Here is a 19,751-nt window from a genome sequence, read left to right on the forward strand (position 1 = left end):
AGCTTCTGGAGATTGATGTGGTTGATTCTCTTATGCGACAATTTCAAGTCGGTTTCGACTTTGATGCCTTTTGCAAACATGGATGACTTTACCTTGTTCGACTCAAGGATGAACATTCGGCCTTCTCTTCGACCATGAGCTATGAGTCGATCATCTTTTTCAATGAAGCACCGCACCCTTCTTTGTTGAACCGCACTTGCATGCCTTGTTCTACTATCTAGCCGACCAAGTCGAGATTTTTCATGATGGTTGGGACATGCAAGAAGTTCTTGAAGTAGGTTTGTTTGCCATCGTTCCCAAATGGGACATTTCCAATATGCCAAATTGGGTGAGTTGTGTCATCTCTAGTTTCGACATAGCCGGGTCGATCGGGCTTTCTCAACTCTCGGAACCAATCTTCATGAGACATCATGTGATTGGACGTTCCAAAGTCTACAAACCATACATTGTCTAAGGAAGAGATGCTAGTCGGACCCTGTGCCAACATCGAATGTGTTTTATGCCTCATTACGAACATTGCACGCCATGATCTTCATAATCGGAATTCGTGGCATAGTTCGTGAGTTGTCAGCTGGTTGAAGCCGACTCTCGTTTCTTCTTTTGGCACACCTCTTCGTAGTTGCCGAGTTTTCCATAGTACCCGCATTCAATCGGTTTGTTTTGGTGTCTTGGTCCGGTAAAATGGCTCCCCCTTCTGCCAAACTCCCTAGGAGTGTTCCTGGCCTCCTGCCAATGGTGGGAATTGTGTTCTCGTGCTGGCTAACCCTTTCAGCCTCAGCCGAATTGGTCGTTTTTTCCTCGGCCGAATCCTCTTCCCTCTTCTGGCTGGGAGTAGAGCATCTGGCCATCTAGTGCATTGCTCCTTGATTGGATATGGTCTTCCTCGACCAACAATATAGACTGCAGATCGAAAAATGAGGAAGGATTCTCCCTTGCAAGAATGACTGATCTGATTGTGTCGAATCATGGTGCTAAACCAGCAACACATATTTACACCATCTCATCATCATCGATGATGACATTGATCGAACCGAGAGCGTCGCACAGCCCCTTGATCTTCAACGTATAGTTGGTGATCGACATAACCCTTTGATGAATGTTGTTTAGCTCCTAACAGAGTTGAAGCTTGCATGTAGCCGTGTTGGCCGCGAAAATCTTCTTGAGGTTGCCCCAAGCTTCTTTTGGTGTTTTTGCCTCTAGAATATAGCCGAGCATGCCTCTCAAACCCACATGATTTCTAGTCATGCCCAATCCGGCACATCCACATGAGGGCCAACAACATTGAAATAGAAAAAATCATTGTTTGTAATAGAAAAATCGTTGACTTCCAAATGGTTTAACTTCATCTTCTCAAATATCCTATCGTTGGTTTAAGATGAGTAGCTAAAGTTCTACAATCTAATACTAGAAACCATTCCCAAAATAAAAGCTCAAAGACAAGAAGATGCAATAAATTTTACGAGAGAAAGATTTAGTGAATCATATATTTCCATAATGTTTTCTACATGTAAAACTCATCAATATGGTTTCGTGAAGTGACAATAGTCCTTGTACATGATCTTCATCAATGGTAGGATTCAAACCTACACGGGCGAACCCAATGAGATTGACCCAAATCACAAATATCATCTATAAAAGAAAAAACATTGACTTCCAAATGGTTTAACTTCATCTTCTCGAATATCCCATCATTGATTTAAGATGAATAGCTAAAGTCCTATGATATGACACTAGAAGCCATTCTCAAAATGAAAGTTCATAGACAAGATCCAATAAATTTTACGACAGGAAGATTTAGTGAATCATATATTTCCATAATGTTTTCTACATGTAAAACTCATCAATATTGTTTTGTGAATTAACAATAGTCCTCTTACATGATCTTTGATTCGAACCTATGTGGGAGAACCCACATGATTTCTAGTCATTCCAGCACATCCACATGAGGGCCAACAAGATTGAAAAATCACAAATATCATCTATAAAAGAAAAATCGTTGACTTCCAAATGGTTTAAGATGAATAGCTAAAGTTCTATGATCTGATACTATAAGCCATTCCCAAAATGAAAGTTCATAGATAAGAAGATCCAATAAATTTTACAACAAAAAGATTTAGTGAATCACATATTTCCATAATGTTTTCTACATGTTAAATGGAATGAGATTGAGGAAATTCAAAAGATGTTTTTTAGGAGGCCATCAGGAGTTAAATGTACTACCTTTTACCAGGTTATGCTCTTGGAAACATGTGTTTGGCCCATAGAGGTATTTGGCACTCCAAAGAGTATATAGATACATTACAGAAGTCAAGAATATGCCAAATCATCGATTACCACGTCTTGTTTGGAATGTTGAATGTAAGCTACAAAAGAATCATAAGAGTAAAATTCACATGCTCTCACTTGAGTAGCGCGCACGCACGCACGCACATTTACTTGACAATGTTAGATTAATAAAATATTATGTTAGTTAAAACCTATTAACTTACACCTCTTGTATGCACCTTCTTAAGTGCTACCTTTGAAAGCATCGATATCAAACTATTCTTGAAAGCACCTCTTTTTTTAAGTGCTACCTTTCTTAAGTGCTACCTTTACAAAGCTTGTATTCTCAACTCTATCCAACTCTCTCGCCCTATCCATCCTTAAATGTGTCATTGCTTCTTTCCCTTACTTGGTATCAGAGCCCCTCTAAGGGTCATTAAACAATTAACAAATACAACACATTTTCTTGGATTAATCCACACAAAATCCAAATAATACGTAATCCAAAGAAGAAATGAAAAACTAGCTTCATCCAGTACATCCATTGAAGTGAAAAATCAGAATCTCAAGTCATCAATGTTCGTCAAAAGTACAAGAAAATATTTAGTAGAGAAACTACTATTGGATGTGGAAGATAAGAATGAAACTAAGAGGAAACCTAAAAGAGCTAGTGGATGTCTCATTACATCCTAATATAGAAAATGGTCACTAGAGGATGCTACCTACATAACCAATTCTGGAAGGAGGTTGTTGCTACAACATGCTACCTACAAAATTGGTCACCACATAAAGTATCGCGATTAAACACGCCATATACAATATGGTATGGCCACAAACCACACCTAGGTCACTTAAATGTGTTTGACTCCATTGCATATAGCCATACGCGTCAAGCGAAACGAGGAAGTTGGACCCTCATGTAAGGAAATGCATCTTCACAAGATATGGAAAAGCATCAAGTGTAAAAGCATACAAACTATTTGATCCAAACACACAAAAAAAGCATTTAATTGATCTGGAACTTATGAAGCAACAATCATGAAGCAATGACGAAACCATGAGGTGCATCGTTTGAATGAAAATTTTAAAAATAAACTAAGAATTCCTAGTTATTGTCAAATAGCAAACTATGGTGGCCCTAGTACAAGAAATTGATCTAGGTGCCTCCAACAAAATCAACATCAAAATAAAGATTTGCCAAATCAACACAATATGCAAATCAAGTCTATGTTGTGCAGATAGAGAAGAGAATGAATGCAACATGCAAATGACGTCTTTTACAGATAGAGAAGATGTTAAAAACAAAATGATACCTATTCAAGAAGACTCAAATGTTGAGACCAAGGTGAACCACTGAAATCAATAAACGTCAATAGCCACAACATTTTTGTATCAGAAAATCATGGTGGCCATGACATACCTAAAAGAGAAATTCGTCACAACCATGACATACTTGGACAAGAAATGGAGCACAAAGCACAAAATCATTGTGGTTGTAACATACTTGGAATAGAAAATTATGATGGTCGTGACTCGTGACCTAATCAAGTATGAAAAGCATTGCGTTTGTGGCACAATTGGAAGAGGTCATTGTGGAGGTTGTAATATGAAAAAAACAGCAAATAACCAAGAATAAGGCATTGTGTTTTCTCCAACAAAGAGCCCTAATACCTGCAACCAAACTTAACAAAAATGTGAGTCAAGAATCCACACCCAAAGAGGACTCAAATGAAAACCCACATCACTTATTTACACTGGAAGAAGACACCAATGTCAACAAACAAAAAGATTGCCATCTTCCCAAAACAACCTAACAAAAGTATAGAAATCTCAAAGAAACTATAGTTGATACCAAACCTCTTGAAGCACTCATCTCAGATCTCAATGATTAGGAAGACTCAATTTCTTAACCCCTTGAAAAAATTAAAATCATACTTGGGGAAGATATATCGCTAACTTAATATGACGCTCTTAAAATAGTGCAAGAGGTGGCGTCACTTTTAAAAAATGGTACATGGGAACTCATACCTCATCCAAAGAAAGCAAACGGATTTTAAAAGTAAAATCAGATGCAAATGGCAATCCCCTTCATTTTAAGGCTAGGGTCATATCTCAAGGTTTCCCATAAGTTCCATACATTCATTTTAAATAAACATTTGCTCCCACACTCAAATCTCGCCAATGACGGTAGTGTAGGGAATTATGATGGCGATGAATCTCAAGCTTTATTACATTGATGGTAGTGACAACATTTCGGTGAACTAGAGGAGGAGAACGATGAAGCCAAAAACAATGGTGAACATTATTATCCGCCAAAGCTGATTACGTGGCCACGACATTAGCAAAAAGAAGGCTTGTGGCCTTTTCTTGCTAGCTCTCTTACAAGTTACAACAATGCTCTATCACTATCCTCGTCAGTAATTACTTAAACACAGCAATACATCCACGGCATTGAAGACTCTTTTAAGGACGACCCATGGAAATTTGCATGCAATAATGAGTAGCCAATTTTAAGTTGTACCTTGGCCATAGTAATGAGTTAATATGCATTTGAGCACGTACAAAAAGCATCAATTTAAAAAGAAGAAAGAACTAATCCATCTCCTTATATTTTCCAAATTTAATGATGTAGAATCCACTGAAGATGGAACATAATCATTAAAATTGTTCCTTCAAATTTGAAGTGTTGAAAGTAATTATACCAAAAAAACATTATATTATCATTTACTATTAGCCATTCTTGCAGGAGGACCCCTCAGTAGCAAATCTTATATTATTATGGAATAAGTGATAATGCAAAATTTTGGACTCAGTGTCAGTTCAAGACAGCTACAATAATTGGATATAATATGCACTTATTTGTGGAAGAATTTTATGGTAGTATTTTTAGCCCCCAATGTTGTTATTGCTATCATTATCATTCATGGTAATCAATCATCGCCCCCTTCTCCACCTCATCGTCAGAAACTGTCATCCTTGATGATCATGACCATGATGACCATGAGTTGGGGAACCATGAGCATGGTTGTCCTCTTCTTGGGGTGGGACACGGACAACCACGGGCGAGGATTTATGCTCCGGAACTCGGACATGGACGGGGGAGGATGGGGTCAGTCCGGGGACGCGGATTGTGAGAGGGGTGGACGGGGTAATGTCGGCACCGGGGACATCGATGTAACCTCCCGGGACGCGCACATGAACAGGAGGAGGAGGGCCATGGCCATGGCCATGCTTATCATCTCCACCGCTACCGTCCACAGAAACCCCCTGCTCATCATGTTCATGTTCATGGCCATGGCCATGGCTACTGCTTTCCGTTAGAACCCGACCTCGAAGATGGAGCCGGGCTGCATGAGGAACTCCATGAATGGCTTGAGGAAGTGTCATGGCGGTAGCGAGTAAGCATAGTAGGGCGGAGGAGAAGACGAAGGCGAGGTCCATCCTGAACCTCATCATCATCATGACTGACGAGGCTACACTCGCACGTGCAGGCAGCAGCTGCTAAGGAAGGGGTATGTATAGGGAGAATCAGGAAGAGAACTGTGGTGAATATATATATATACATATGTGCGTGTGCGTGTGTGTGTGTGTGTGTGTGTGTGTGTGTGTGTGTTGGTCCGCATAAGTTGGGGCGAAGGGCAAGTGGGGAGGAAGCATGCATATAATATGATAGGAAGAAGGCCAAAGCCCATGCGCATCCCTTCTTTTGTCCACCCTTTGTGCTCCTATTCATGGGCATATCATACCATATGCTGCCACGATTTTTAGCCAACAACATGCCTTCAACTGACCTACAAAACCTAGTGTGTGTATATGTATGGGTGTGTGTCTTGAATGGTGTGACCCACCACATACATACTCATGCATTCATCTTATATTGGTAACTTATAGGCAAAAGTACCACCAGGATACCCTTGGAAGTTCGCCTATTTACCAGAATGCCCCTCTAAGTTCCAAATTTACCAAACTACCCATATGTCCAAAAAAATACACTTTATAAAGTAATTATACACTCAAATCTACAAGCCCTATTTACCATAATACCCTTCAAACACCAATTTCTTTACTTACGCGATTCTTTGGGTCCTTTGTACCTAACAGTGTAGTCTTTCTGTTCTTTCTTGTTCATTGGGTTGATCAATCGTCTTCATCATCAAGATCGATAGAAGGTCAATACTCTCTCTCTCTCTCTCTCTAGGTTTGCTCTTTCTTCTTTTATTATTCAGTCCCCTTTTCCTTCTAATTTCTCTTTTTCATGTATCCTTCAAAGATTTCTTTTTCTTCTTCTCTCTATCTCTCTCTCATTTCGATGGTTGATGTCTCTCATAGAACGGCTTTGGTGGAGGGAAGGCAGTTTGACTCTTTGACGGAGCTTCGACAAGCTGTGAGAGATGATGCAATTAGCTCTCACGTTGAGCTACGAGTGATCAAGTCGGATAAAACAAGGTTCACATGAATTTTGCACCTCATATGGCTTTTAAACTCACTTGACTTTTAATCTTAAATTTATGATCACGGGACTTTTGCTAGATTAACTATTGCATACAAAAATTCTGGATGTCGATGGAGGTTGCATGCATCTTGTATTGAAGGAGGTCCAACATGACAGATCAAGAAGAATAGGGAAGAACATCAATGCAGTAGCACTCAACACTTGGGGAACAACGAAGTAAGCTCAAAATGGTTGGCTGAAACAACATTCGAGAAGTTTAAAGATCATCCTACATACACACCAAAGGAACTAATTGGTGATGTGCGTTGTCAAAATGCGTCACTATCTCTTACAGGGTAACGTGGAAAGCAAAAGAAAGTGCACATGCTCAAATCCATGGGGATCATGTATTTGCATATCAAAATCTTCGTAATTATTGCCAAAACATTTTAGAAGCTAATCCTGGTAGTGTGGCACATGTTCAAGAAATCGTTGAAGGTCACATTCTTCACATATTCATTGCTTACAATGCGAGCATTAATGGTTTCATGCATTGTAGACCAATAATTGGTCTAGATGGAACTCATTTGAAAGGAAAATATCTAGGAATCCTTCTCATGGCTACTACCATCGATGCACAAGGTGCTTTGTTTCCGATTGCATTTGGTGTAGTAATAGCAGAGAATGATGATAATTGGTGTTGGTTTCTTCAGAGTTTGAGGGATGTTCTTCGACTCATAGATCCACTAACATTTATTTCAGATAAACAAAAGGGTTTAGTGGATGGTTGTGTCATGTTGGTGTTTGACAATGATACATCACATGGATATTGCATGCGCCATCTATCAAACAATTTCAGAAAAGCTTTTAAAAGCACTCAACTATTGGGGATGTTGTGGAAATCTGCAAATGCAACTACTACTCAAGACTTTGATGTTATCATTGGAGAAATACGCACTTTAAACAGTAATGCAGTTGAATGGTTAATGAGCACCGCCGACCCCTCACATTGGGCTACATGTAAGTTTTCAGGGAAAAGGTTTGGACACTTGACATCTAACATTGCCGAGTCCCTAAATGCATGTTTGCTAGAGGCTAGAGTTATGCCTATTCTAGGGATGATGGAATTGATACACCAAAAGATAATGTCATGATTTTATAAAAGGAGGGTTAATGGAGAAACTTCTAAAGCACGTATTGGATTGGTTAATGGAGAGATAACACATGATGCATTGGTTGGATATGCAGAGAAATTCATTAGAGAATCCATACAACGTGGAGGAAGACTATACCGTATTTTGCCATCTACTAATGATGTTTTTGAGATCCATACTCCGAAACATGTTAGGATTGTTTATGTGGATAAGAAGATATGTACTTTTGGACAATGGCAGGATATGGGATTAGCTTGTGCACATGCAGCGGCTGCTATTTTGTTTTGAAAAGAATGAGATCAATCTTTTGCACACAAGGCATATTTGTTGCAATCATATTGTGATACTTACAGGGTGCCAATATTTCCTGTTGTTGTAACGCATGATAATATTGTTGGAGGCATGTTACCACCAACCACACGAAGACCTCCTAGACGTCCAAAAACCAAACGTATACGCACAATAGAAGAAGGCACAAAGAAGAAAGAACATCTTTGTGGAAGGTGTCGTGGGAAAGGACGCAATGCTCGCAGTTGTAGGGCCCCAATTTAGTGACGATTGTGCATTATTAGAGATTTTGTTGAGTCAATAGATATATTTGATTTTGTGGATATTTTTGGAATTAAACTTTTTGTAGATGGATCAAATTTAACATGTAATTATTACAAGTCAAATTGCCTTCCCTCCACCAAAGCCATTCTATGAGAGACATCAACCATCGAAATGAGAGAGAGACAGAGAGAAGAAGAAGAAGAAGAAGAAGAAAAAAGAAAAAAAAATCTTTGAAGGATGCAGGAAAAAGAAAAATTAGAAGGAAAAGGGGATTGAATAATAAAAAAAGAAAGAGCAAACCTAAACATAGAGAAATGACCACACACACACACACACACACACACATATATATATATATATAGAGAGAGAGAGAGAGAAAGAGAGAGAGCCCAGATGGATGTAGCTCAGTTGGTAAGGTTGCCCAATGGAGACCAGGTGGTCATGGGTTCAACCCCTACATTCCACAGTGGCATCTAGTGAAATAGAGATATATATAAAGTATATAATAGAGGTGAGAAAATTGGGTTTCGAACCCAAGACATAGTGCTTGTAGTGCTATGAACTTACCACTACGGTAAGCTAATTATGAAAGAGAGAAGAAGAAGAAGAAGAAAGCAAGAGTGGAGAGGGGAAGAAGAAGAAGCGAATTCGTTTTTGTTGATGCACTCTCTATCAACAACGGAATTGGGCACAAAGACAAGCGTTAGAAAGCCCTCGATTAGAGCTTCGTAATGAGATATAGCACATTAAATTGGTGGTCTGTATGAGAAGTAGCGATAGAAATAAGAAATCTTGTCTTATCGACATCCACATACTTAACACACATTGCGGGTCTTCTATTGTCCTTATCATCTTCGACCTTTTCAATCGGATGAGTTCCGGTTGTCTCTCTTGTTCATGGAAATTTGTTTTTATTCCGGATCGATATCACCTCAAGAATAATGGATATAAACATAAATTCCTCACAAATTGTGGGGGACATCGATATGGAAACAATTTATCTGAAAAAGAGTAATGTGATGGTTGAATGTAATCGTGAAAGGGAAGACATTGGAAGCTCTAAGAGGTTTAAGAGTGTTGAAGAAATTAATGAGAAAAAATTGACATATGCCAAAGTAATACATGTAGATGAGGTTGACAAGGATCATTGTAATTGGGATCATTTATGGGGAATTGCCAATACCTTGTTGTCTGATATTGTGGAAGAAAATGAAAATGAAGTGAAAGAATGCATTGATGAGGATGTGCATGATGTGGAAGTTGATGTTAAGGCAGTGTTGCAATCTTTTGATGTATTCTATGATCGTGCAGTTATATTATTTTTTACCAGGAAACTCCCATACATTAATTGGATTAAACAATAGTTGAACACAATCGTGTCACCAAATTGTGTTGAAAATATATATGCAGGACCACGAGGGTTTTATGATGTAGTGTTTCGTTCACCGGAACATCAAAGTGTGTTGTTGGCTAAAGTTCTTGTGTTTTTTTATAAAGGATTGGTACATGTAATGCAATGGTCCCCCGTTGTGGACTATCATGCTTTTTTAAAACAAGAATGCCCTGTTTAGGTAACAATGGATTGTAAGCATGCTTTTTTATGGTCACTTTTACTAGAGTTGATGAGTCAAATGGGTAAAGTGTTGGTATCTCCATGTCATGCAAATGCTACAAATAAGTGCAGATTTTGTGTGTTATGGGATACAAGCCGTAAGAGGCCAAGATGGGTGCATATGAACACACCTGGTATGAAAAGACTTTGTTTTAAATTGAAGTGGGAGACATTGTAGGTCATTGTTTTGGATGTGGTGAATGGGGTCACTTTGTGGCGGAATGCCATCGTCATGGTCCTTCAACTATAGAGGTTCCTACTGAAGGGAATGGTAAGGAAGGAGTTGGGGGACATGTTGGTGTGTCAGATATTGTGGTTGTTATGGATGAAGGAACATCATCTAGAGCAGGATATAAAGAGGTTTCACTTCAAGGTTTGGGCCCTAAGAATAAGGGAACTCAATCTATGGATATAGTAAAACAAAGTTTGGTGGTTATAGATAAGGGGAAAAAACTGTTGGATAGAACTAGTGATGTTGTTGTTGAAAAGGACTGGCATCATGTTAAAGGAAAGTAAAGGAGAAATTAATGAATATGTTGTCACAAACATGACAACAGTCATGTCAAGATTTGAACTCTTGACCTCTTAACATATATAGTCAAGTGTTGTGTTCTAACCAACACATCCAAATATATGGTCATGTTATATATATCTTAGTAGATTATTAATGGATTATCTATTTCAAGTTCTAGGAGTTTTTAGAAAGTTCTAGAACTAGAAGGTTCTAGAACATTCTCCCGAATATTCTAATGCATGTACTTCGACTCAAAGTAAAATACTTGTAACCTCCTTGGTCCCTTTCAAGGGATTCAACGCCAGTCATTGACACATCAACCTAGTATTCTCATTTCATTCCATCTTGTGTCCCTCTTCATCTCTGTCTTCGTGCTCTAATGTCGTGTTCCTGGCTTTCTTAAGTTCCTCGTAGCCTTGTCATCCGTGCTTCGTCCAAGTCTGCAGTTGGTGTGTCTGTGACAGTTTGAATCCTTTCCAACTGGAAGCATTACCCGTCTTCGTCATCGCCCTTGCTTTTGGAGTTACCATCGTCACCATCATTAGTTCTAGAGTTACCATCATCAACATCCCCTTGTTTTCTATCTTCCTTGCCATCTCTATCTCTTAGTTTCATCTCATCATCGTCTTTGTCTTTTAGATTCTTCTCATCCTTCACATCTCTATCTCCTAGTTTCTTCTCATCATCATCTCTATCTCTACACTCCTTATCATCTTCCACATCCCTATCTTTGCATTTTTTGGAATTGTCATCCTTCTCCTTGTGTTTCCTACCGTTTTCATTTCTATCTATGTGTTCCTTATTATCTTCGTCCCTTTCTCTACGCGTTTCCTATCACCTTCATCCCTATCTTTGTGTTTTCTATCATCCTTTTTATATGTGGCTTTGTGTTTCTTCAGAACCTCAACATCTCGATCTCTATGTTTCTTATCCTCTTCATCTCTTTCTCCGCTTCCATCATTGCCATAGTCAAAGTCGTTGCTTCCAAAGTCGCGTCGTCAACATCATTGTCTTCATTGCTTCTTCTTCAACATCATCATCTTCACCCCTCTTGTTGTCATCATCAACATTACTTTGCCTAGCCGTCATTGTCGTCAAGTGCTCTAGTTCCCGTTGAGGACCGTGAAGGGTCGCTCACGTCCTTTGGTGTTCGTGTCTCCGGTGAGGACCGCACATGGTTGCTCACGCCCGTTGGTGTTCCAGTTCCTAGTGAGGACCACATGGTCACTCATTTCCATTGGTGTTCCTGTCTCCAGTGAAGACACGCTTGTTGGTGTTCCAGTTCCCGGTGAGGGGAAATCAATGAATATGTTGTCACAGACATGACAACAGTCATGTCAAGATTTGAACTCTTGACCTCTTGACATATATAGTCAAGTGTTGTGTTCTAACCAACACATCCAAATATATGGTCATGTTATGTATATCTTAGTAGATTATTAGTAGATTATCTATTTCAAGTTCTAAGAGTTTTTAGAAAGTTCTAGAACTAGAAGGTTCTAGAGGGTTCTAGAATATTCTCCCGAATATTCTCCAAAATATTCTAATGCATGTACTTCGACTCACAATATAAATACTTGTAACCTCCTTGGTCCCTTTCAAGGGATTCAACACTAGTCATTGACACATCAACCTAGTATTCTCATTTCATTCCATCTTGTCTCCCTCTTCATCTCTGTCTTCGTGCTCTAATGTCGTTCCTAGCTTCTTAAGTTCCTCGTAGCCTTGTCATCCGTGCTTCGTTCGAGTCCGTGGTTGGTGTGTCCGTGACATATGCAACGTAGTGGTTTGTCCACTACTCATGAGACTGGTTGGAAAGGAAATTCAGGAACTAGGGAGGGTCCTCGAAAAGTTCCTTGACAAAGACAATTTCGGGATAAGGGATTACCCCTTCACCTTCAATTTGATTCATTGGGACGGGTTGTAAATTCATCGAATTCTCGAAGTTTTCGTCAAGTGGGAGAACCTAAACAAAAGAGTTTGATAGACAACCCTAAAGATGTGGTGCATGAAAATCCATATGCAACATTGGCGCATGCTTTGACTAGTTTCATGACATCAATTGCTCTAAAGGACCAAGTGCACCCATGACATTGTTGATTGAATGAAAGTCGTAACGTGGAATGTGAGAGGGGCATGTTCTCCTCATAAGAAGTATATATTATGGGAAACTTTGTTAAGTAAAGAATGGGATGTATTATGTGCAGTTGAGCATAAGTGTCATGAGTTAGCAGGATCCACAATTCATTTACGTGGATATTCATCATTCTATGCAAGACATCTTAATAATCATTATTCAAGTGTGGTATTAATCGTGCGGGATAAATATTATCTTCAAGTGGTGCATAATGATCCTTATGGTTGGTTTTTGGTTCTAGAAATCACTTTTTTTGGCGAGGTTGTGTGGGTGGTTGGGATTTATGCCCCTAACCAAGCCACTCAATGTATTGCATTATGGGGCTCACTCCTTCAAACCCTATGTGTGGGTGGTCCCGGATTACTTATGGGTGATTTTAACATGTGTGTTGATGCATCTCAATCTACGTCTGAACATTGAATCATGGATGATCTTAAGCAACTTGCTTGGGATGCATTGGCTATGGAGGTTCTGAAGTTGGATGTTTGGACATGTTTGCATGGGAATGATCTAGGTTTTACTTTCCAATCCGCTCAACATAGACAAACATGGAGTTGGTTAGATAGAATTTATGTGATTCACAATGATTCTTTTTTACCGTCATCACTTCGTATGAAAGTTCTACAAGATGTAGGAACTTCAGATCACTTTCCTATTGGTTCAGAGGTTTGTAATCATGCAATTGACATGTATAAATCATTATTGGGAATGCCTCCATTACGCTTTAACTCTTTTCTTTTGTTTCAACCTCACTTTGATTCTCTCATGGAGCAAATTTTGGTAAATTTTTCACAAGAAGGGAATCTTAAAGGAGTCAAAGCATGGGATATCACGTCACAAAACATTAAGATCATTCATCGTATGTATGGAGTATTTAATGCTCAACGAAGAAGAGGTCTTCTTCGACAATTCTCACAAGTTCTCTACAGGTGTAATGCATTATTGATACATGCACCCTTAGATGAGGAGCTTTTGGATATCCAAAGTCAATTGCATGTTATTATTTCTCAGTTGCAATGCCAAAGTTAACGTTATGCGAAGATGCGACAACTGAGGGATGGGCTCATAGATAATCAATGTCAATCTCATTTGTTTTTCCAAGCATTACATCCTACTTATGCTTGATCTAATGTGGTACATGTTAAACAAGGGGATGAATGGATAGTGGATCCTACTACAATAATTGACATATGTGTTCATTACTTTAAGGAGTTGATTGACCCACAATTGTTAATGACAAATAAGGCGAGTAGAGCACGTCATGAGTTTTATGATGTGGTTGGATGTATTGTGCATGATCGCATTAGTCATGAATTGGATGCGGATTTCACTGAGGATGAGGTGGACACAGTTTTAAGGCATCTTCCTAGTGGTAAGAGCCCTGCTTGGGATGGCTTGACAAATGAAGTTTTTAAGCGATATTCGAACATTTTAAAGGGGTCCTTAACTTTGATGTTTCAACATTCTTGGGATTCTAGTTGTATGCCTCAAGGTTGGAAGGTTGGTCTAATTAAATTAGTTCCAAAGGTGGCATCTCCCGAGTCATTTCATCAATGGAGACCTATTTCTTTGATGGGGGGGTTGTATAAGATATTTACAAAGCTCTTGGCAAATCGATTACAAAAGTATTTACCAAAGTTGATATATCCTGCCCAATATGGTGTTATTGCAGGTAGGAATATATTGCATAATGTGTTGAATGTTCAAATGGCCATGGATTATGCTCGAAACGCTCATCAAGAATTGATTATGGTGCAATTAGATTTGGAGAAAGCTTATGATCATGTTAATTGGTCCTTTGTTTCTGGGTTAATGGATACAATGGGATTTGGACCTCGTATGTCTCACCTCGTATTTTTATTAGGACAAGATGCAGTGTCTCAAGTAATGCTTAATGGCGGAGTTACATCAGATATTGCGCTCACAAGATCCGTTTGTCAAGGATGCCCTCTTAGCCCATTGTTGTTTGCTATTGTTACTCATCCCTTGTTAGTGATGTTATCAAGGCTTGCAACAAATGGTGACATTGTGGGTCTACACCTTCCGTTTAGAGGGCAACTAGTAGCACAAGCTTTGGCAGATGATTCTTTCATGTTTTTACAAGCCTCACAAGAGAATCTTGAGAAGGGGATACTTGTATGGAACCAATTTGCATTGGCTTCCGGATTACATATTAATTGGAGGAAGTCTAGTCTCATATCATGTACTGAAAGGGATTTGGAATGTTTAGGATGGCAAGGATCCGTGGTGAAGAAAAGCTCTATTTTTCGACCCTTGGGCTATCCATTAGGAATGAATGTTACAAATGGTCAATTGATTGAATGGATGTCTAGTAAGTTGAGGGATAAGTTCATGTATTGGAAGTTACAATCTTGGCCATTTCATGTATGCTTGAAGGTTCTACAATGTATTGTGGAACCCATGATACTATATTACTTGCCATTGTTGCCATGGACAAAGAAGGCTTTGCATTCTATTTTGCAACCTCTTCAATATTTGTTGTGGAAGAAGAGGGATAAGATGGGAATCACTTGGGTTTCATGGAATCATCTAGCAACCCCTAAGCACTTGGGGGGAGCTGGAATATTGAACTTATCTAAGCATATGATGGCTCGTAGATTTTCATTATTACAAGACATGTGTTCAAACTCACAACCATCGATATCTATTGTTCAATATTTCATTGAGAACAAGGGTTTAACACATGGGAGGACAACGATTAAGGCTTCATGGTGGCAATTACTGAATGGATGTATTTCACTTAGGATTTCGGGCTCTATATGTGTTCAACACTTGGTTACCTCATGGCAAAAAGCACTCTTGTTATGTGTATGGAAACCATCACCTAGTAGAGAGAATTGTAATTCTTTGCAAAAAGAGTTTATTGTATCTTCTCCATTATGATGTTGGCCAGGAAAGGAGAGATTGCGCTGTCGTGAAGATGTTCGGCAACGGTGTGAAAATTGTGTGCAACGAATGAAATCGAGAAGGTGCAATGTGCACGTGTGAAAGGGGAGAAGACCACTCGCATATGCTAGTATGTTGTAAATAGGACTGAAATGAGAATCGTAAAAGAAAAGCTAGATGTAAAGTTAAAACATGTGCACGTGTGATGTGCGCTAAATTGTAAATATAAAAATAAGACTAAAGCTTAGTAACATTTAAGTGCATACATAGATAGGGGTGGAAGCAAGGCTTAAACCTTGCACCTCCAAGATAGGAGACAAATTAACTTACCACTAAACCCACTACTGAGTGCTTTAGAATTTGTATATATTCTTTTCATATTCAGTATTTTGTAAGAAGCAAACATATAAAAACCGTAGGCACAAAACCATGGTTTTAGCCCGTGGTTTTAGCCCATGGTTTCAGCTCGTGGTTTTAGCCCATGGTTTTTGCATGGAGAGACCTATAAAAGCCTACAATTGGGCTTGTGTAAGGGAGGCAAGTGATGTAAGTAAAAAAGAAACTTTTAATCAAAGATCTGAGCTATCCTAAAGGTGATGTATCTTGTCTCGTAAAACTAAAGTCAAGGGTTCAATCTCTATCTCAATCTCTCTCTCTCTCTCTCTCTCTCTTCATCCATCTATCAATCTTCAATACTTTCTCACTTACGTTGCTAAAAACATCGAATCCTTCCGGTCCAGGACCTCGGTGGTCCCACTTCATTTCACGAACATGCGAGGATTTGCTCGACATCTTATTTGGTGAACCCGACATGAAGAAGCGGTAGGAAGGATCAAGACGAGGATCGACTAATACTTGGAGATGATATCCTCAAGCAATCAAGTGGGAGAGTTCGAACAAATGATGAGACCTCGGGACAATGATGCGAGTGTGGAGAAGGTTGTCAACCGTGTCGTGGAGCTCAAGGGTCAATTTGACGGAAGGAACATTACGAAGTTCCTTGACACATATAGAAGGGAGATCAATCAGAGGGACGTGTCTGAAGCACATCAAATCACAAGAGAGTTGTCGCCAACAACGTCCAAAGGCGGGTCATCAAGCTCCAAAAAGGGAAGTCAACGTGGTCCGATTTCGAGAAAGGAATATTAGCAGAGTTCACGACCGAGGATTTTTCGAGGATGAGTCAACATGTCTTGATGAAGTGGATAGAAAACTAGAATAAGAGGATGAGCGCTTCGAGGGTGTACGACGAGTTCGACCAAATGTTTCATCGCCTCCCCGCCACAAACCAAGTGTTGCTTGAGGAGGAAAAGACTTTGTACTTCTTGAAGGCTGTGGACATGAAGGATAGACGAGAGTTGGGGACTCTCCTCAAAGATGATACCCAAGCGAACGGGCTTGTGGCGGATTGGGTTGCGGTGAAGCAAGCATGCAACAAGATCGACAGGTGTCATCAATGGCTTGATGATATTGACTTGGTAAGACCAAGCGTAGAAAAATCAAAACCATCTAAAGAAATCGAGATGCCTAAACAACGCATCCAACATGAAAAGAAGATTGATGATGACTCGAGGACGATGACGGCCATTTCAAAGGAGGACAAATGTTTCGGAACGTGCGTCGTGTTCGAAACAATGAATGATGGAGCAAGCCAAATCGAAGCTTGCATTAAGGGAGATAAAGAGTGTGAGATCGACATGATGAAGGATCTTGCCACTAAAATCAACATCGAGGAGGCCTGATTTTCTCCACACATGTTCCAGAGACTTGGGCAGTTGCGTCCGAGAACCAACAGAAGACCCAAGAGATGGAAGGTGTCGGTGGGGAGCCGGAGGTCGAAACGAATACATGCGACGAAGAGAGAAGCATGATCGAAGCTTGATCAATCAAAAGAGGGTCAATGGGTACGAGGCCCATGAGATTGAAGAGATAGCCACAAAAAATGACATCGAGTCAGAGGTGGCTATGGAAGAATTAATGGTAGATGGTTGCGTTGAGGATTCCTTCACACAAGTTCCAGAGACTTGGGCAGTTGCAGAAAGCCAACGTGAGACCCAAGAGATGGAAGGTGGTAGTAAGGGGAAGGACCAAGACGGTGTGCACAACATCGAGGCGAAGATGGCTATGCACGAGTCGATGGCGGATGGTCATGTGGAGACTTTCCTAACACTTCATCTAGAGACTTGGGCAGTTGTGTCTGGGAACCAACGTGAGACCCAAGAGACGAATGGTGGCGAAAAGGAAGAGAAGGACCAAGATAATACAGACAATGATGACGGCCAAATTTTTTCCACACTTGTTCCAGAGACTTGGGCAATTGCGTCCGAGAACCGATGTAAGACCCAAGAGACGAGAGGTGATGGCGAAGAACCGAAGGTCGGAGCTAATACATGCGACAAAGAGAGAAGCATAATAAATGCTTGCTCAATAAAAAGGATCAATGGGTACGAGTCCCATGACTTTGAAGAGATAGATATGGAAAATGACGTCAAGGTGAAGATGGTGAATGGCCATGAAGAGCCTTTCCCCGCACTAATTCTAGAGACTTGGGCATTAACCAATGTAAGACCCAAGAGACAGAAGCTGGCGGCGAGGAAGCAAAGGTCAATGTTGATTTGAACAACTTTAAGATGGAAATGGCTAAGTGCTGCATGAAAAAGGCGGACGACAGAAATGTATGGGTCCCTCCACACTCGTTCTAGAGACTTGGGCATTAACCGATGTAAGACCCAAGAGAAGGATAGTGACGGGGAAGAAGCAAGGGTTAAAGCTTATGTGTGCAACAAAGAGTTTGAGCAAAATATGACAAGGGATGGCGATGGCCAAGCGAGCCATGAGGATCCAAAGGATGTGATCAAAACATCTATCAAAGACACTACTATGAAGATTGTCAACAATAACATGAGATTGTACCATGAAAGTGGACAAAGTGAGAAACATAGAGCATGGTCACGTAAGGAGCTCGAAGTGGGCATGCACTTGAAGGTACTACATGGGGTAGTCAATATCATTATTCAGATAAAGGCTTGGGGATAAAAACACAAAACAAAAATGTGTGACGGGTCAAAGTGCCTTGAGCAAGGAGACGATCGGGACAAAGGTGGAACATGCGTAAAGCCTAAACAGATATGCTCGAAAGAAGAACAAGGGACCATGACAAAAAGTGATGGTAAAGCAAAGGAAAAGCGAATGATATGGTGGATTGGGTGGCAACAATTATTCGAGTGCAAAGAAATGGACATGCTCGACGTGGAGGAGTCATGTTGATCACCATTGCCGAAATCTCACATTCTCTTTTCTTGGCACGTACCCGAAGGACGTGCGGTTTGGTGGGGGTGGATGTCGTGAAGATTTTCGGCAACGGTGTAAAAATTGTGTGCAACGAATGAAATCGAGAAGGTGCAATGTGCACGTGTGAAAGGGGAGAAGACCACACGCATATGCTAGCATGTTGTAAATAGGACTGAAATGAGGATCGTAAAAGAAAAGCTAGATGTAAAGTTAAAACATGTGCACATGTGATGTGTGCTCAATTGTAAATATAAAAATAAGACTAAAGCTTAGTAACATTTAAGTGCATACATAGATAGGGGTGGAAGCAAGGCTTAAACCTTGCACCTCCAAGATAGGAGACAAATTAACTTACCACTAAACCCACTACTGAGTGCTTTAGAATTTGTATATATTCTTTTCATATTCAGTATTTTGTAGGAAGCAAACATATAAAAACCGTGGGCACAAAACCATGGTTTTAGCCCGTGGTTTTAGCCCATGGTTTTAGCCCATGGTTTCAACTCGTGGTTTTAGCCCATGGTTTTTGCATGGAGAGACCTATAAAAGCCTACAGTTGGGCTTGTGTAAGGGAGGCAAGTGATGTAAGTAAAAAAGAAACTTTTAATCAAAGATCTGAGTTATCCTAATGGTGATGTATCTTGTCTTGTAAAACTAAAGTCAAGGGTTCAATCTCTATCTCAATCTCTCTCTCTCTCTCTCTCTCTCTCTCTCTCTCTCTTCATCCATCAATCTATGTTCAATACTTTCTCGCTTACGCTACTAAAAACATCAAATCCTTCCGGTTCAGAACCTCGGTGGTCCCGCTTCATTTTGCGAACATGCGAGGATTTCCTCAACAGCGCTCTCAATTTAATCGTTTGTTTCATTTGGGGGTCAAAGAGCTG

At 40.0% G+C, this 19,751-nt stretch overlaps 1 pseudogene; it reads left to right on the forward strand.

Annotated features, from left to right (window-relative positions):
- Positions 1–6,574: 6,574 nt before the first annotated feature.
- On the forward strand, positions 6,575–8,139 carry LOC147864913 (uncharacterized; annotated as a pseudogene).
- Positions 8,140–19,751: the final 11,612 nt, after the last annotated feature.

Source organism: Azolla caroliniana, unplaced genomic scaffold (assembly GCF_043228905.1).
Source record: "Azolla caroliniana isolate FFs.n. ecotype wild unplaced genomic scaffold, voAzoCaro1.0.p SCAF_4, whole genome shotgun sequence".
Lineage (NCBI taxonomy): Eukaryota > Viridiplantae > Streptophyta > Polypodiopsida > Salviniales > Salviniaceae > Azolla > Azolla caroliniana.